Below are 3,106 nucleotides of genomic sequence, written 5' to 3' on the forward strand. Positions count from 1 at the left end.
TGCAACACAATGGCGACAGCGCGGAGTCCACAGGTCTGTCAGTCACCACCCGCGCCCCGCCCATGCCCGGCTGTCGCGAGAACTGCAGCGGGAGCAGCCCGGTGGCGGGGGAGCTGGGGCCGGGCCGGGCCGGGCCGGGCCTGGCCTGGCCTGGCCGGGCCTGGCCTGGGGGTGGCGGGAGTGGGGAGCGACCGCCGCCGGAGGGTGCGTCGGGGCCGCGAGCGGTGCCAGGAGGAGATCCGCGAGCGCGTTTGCCGCTGCTCATCTCAACTGTTCGAGATTAAAATTATGGCAGTCCGCAAAATGAAGGCGATCTGAAAAATCCTCGTATTGAAACAGAATTTCTTTTTATTTTTGCGGAGAAACATCCCCAAAGCCACAGTTTGAATCGAGTTTCATGTTCAACGTTCAGCCTTAAAACTGCAAGCAGAGGTTTTGAGTGTTATTCCTATGCTGCATACTCTTCCTAGTTTCAGTGTTGTTTTATAAATAGTTCCACTCGTGAACAGCCACACGTAGCCTGGATTTGATTTTGGTTTCCTGAAGGACATGGTGAGATGGGGATATTGGAGAAAGCCCCCTCAACTGCAGAGCAATGGAAATGCCATTCATTTTAATTGTATTCAGACTTTAGTTGTGTCCTCTTGAAAATAATAGACATTGGCAGACACTTTTCTTGAGGGGAAGATTTTTCATGACTTACGAAATCGAGAGATAATCTTAGCAAATTCTGAAAATGCCAAGCCTTTGCAAAATCTCTGTCAATCCTAATGAAATGACGGTTTCCAGTGTCCCTGCCCACTACAGAATATGGCAGACATCTCATACTATTGTGTTTTCTGAACCAGGCTCTGAAGAAGACGTGTTATTACTGTGGAGTCTACGCTTCTATCACTGCAGTCACAAGCCTCGGTATTTTACTGACCCAATATCCATCTGTCATCAGCCTACAGCAGGGCTTTCCTGAACCCTGGTGTCACAGTGAGTACCGTAAATTGCATTGATGCAAGTCAGATAAAGGGGTGCGCAATAGTAGCAGGCTGGCCATTTTTTAACGGAGGAAAAAAGAAAAAAAAACCACAACCAAAAAAACTTCAGAAAACGTGGCCGGCCACCTTGGCACAGGGCTACAACACATACGAATTAAATGTGTGCATGCCTAATAGCTCTGACAGATCTGGGATGCATGTAAGACCAGCCAGACTAGTTAGAAACTAGCCTGGTGGCCTCTCTAAATTATATGACAGTCCTATGTTTAGCAATATCCTTGATTCTGTTTCACGTTCATGCTTTTGAATGTGTTTTTCCATACGTTTGGATGAGACAGGTTTTGTTCAATGATTCTCTTCCATAGAGAAATAATGGGCAAAGCACTAGTGATTGGGAGATGAGGTCAAAGGGCTGGGAAGAGCTGAGGACAGCAAGAGAAGCAACTCAACAAAAATGAGTAAGAGAGAAAGGCGGCTGTTTTTTTTGCTGATGGGCATGTTGCCTTTCACCAGCATGCCCAAAGCAATGCTTATTGGCCTTGGAAACTCTCGTCTATAGCAGTGAGAAGTGGATTGCTGCCCCTGCCTATACCATTTCTTTGGCATATCCGTCTCCAGGGAAAGAAGACAGCTGGTAATGGACTTCATGAATCATTCCAGCAGTAGTGGCTGCCCTATTTCCTGGTTAGCAAATGAGAACACGTATAGAAAGAGTTATATGTACATTAAATTAAATCCTTAAAGGAGGCATTCTGTCTTTTAGTCATGCACAAATCAACTGTAATTCACAGGTCAAGTAAAATGACTGTGAACATAAAGCACAGAGCATACAGCCCTCCTGCAGCCAGAACAGGTCATGGCCACCACTAAGAAAGTCCATTGTGCTTTTCTTTTTAAAAGCAAGTTAAAAGGTAAGGAGAGTAATCTCTATCCAATAAAAAACTTGAAGAGCTCTTCAACTTGGTCTCACTATCATGAGAAGAGGACTTACTGGGAGTGCTAAGAAAGATGTTACACCATTCACTACATTAGCCCTGTCCAATGCAATGCAGAATTTGTATTATTTGAGGGTTGATTCAGTGCCCTTTTATTAGCAATCTGTGAGCCATTTGTTGGCCATACTCTTGTCACAACTTTGTTCTTCTTCTTAAAAAAAATTACACTATCACCTGAGCTCATAGGCTTGCATTTTTTTTTTTTGACTTTGCATAACGGATCAAAGATCTAACCTGTAATATTGCAACACTGCATAATTAAATTAGTTTAATTACAAATATACAAAATTGGGAAAGGTTAAGATATAAAGATCAATATCACCACATTGCACAAAGACTTCTCTACATTGTGGATCATTGCTAAAATGGCACCATCTAATGAGCCTGGAATACAGTTTGGGATTTGTGTTAAGGAAAACGGCAAGATGTTGGGCGATAGTGGCCGAAATCACAAAAGCCTGTGTAATAATGTGCTTGTAGATGGCAAAGCAGCAGATTTAGAGTGCATCTGCTTCATCATGTCCTTTAAGCTTATCAAGAATGTGGAAACAGGCAGATTGAAGTCAGATAATTATTAACAGAGTTAGAGTTATCCCTAACTGTCCATTCTTACATCCTCTCACAAAAACTGTTTTTGCAGAAAGGACTGAACTTGTCATAGACTCTGTTCTTCACTTCAGTAGCTCATAGTCTGAAACTGGTGTTGTCTAGTTGTCTAGTTTTAATCTGCTTAGTAAGTCATTCTTAAGTAAAAGTCACTTCTAACAACCATCTGGAGATAGATGCTTTCCAAAGAGTTTTCATAATATTTCTGACCAGACTGCATTTATTTTTTAATGTGGTTTAGATTTCATCTTGAATATCATTTGTTGTGAAGAACTTCAGGCAATATCCTAAGAATTTTAACCCTCTCCTTTCAGTGAGAAATGGCAGCAAAAAGGTCCCAAATAAAGAAAAGTTTTTTGGATGTGGCATGTTTTCACATAGATGGTCCCAAGTATTAGTAACCATTCACGTTTGTAAAGCTGGGCACAGGCAGGAGGAGGACCTCCATGGATAGCAGGGATTGTGTCCTAGAAAAAAGGAAAATGCATCCTTGAGTCAAGAGTTGGGCCATTCAGC

This window comes from Leptosomus discolor, chromosome 5, assembly GCF_034619465.1.
Source record: "Leptosomus discolor isolate bLepDis1 chromosome 5, bLepDis1.hap2, whole genome shotgun sequence".
NCBI classification, from domain to species: domain Eukaryota; kingdom Metazoa; phylum Chordata; class Aves; order Leptosomiformes; family Leptosomidae; genus Leptosomus; species Leptosomus discolor.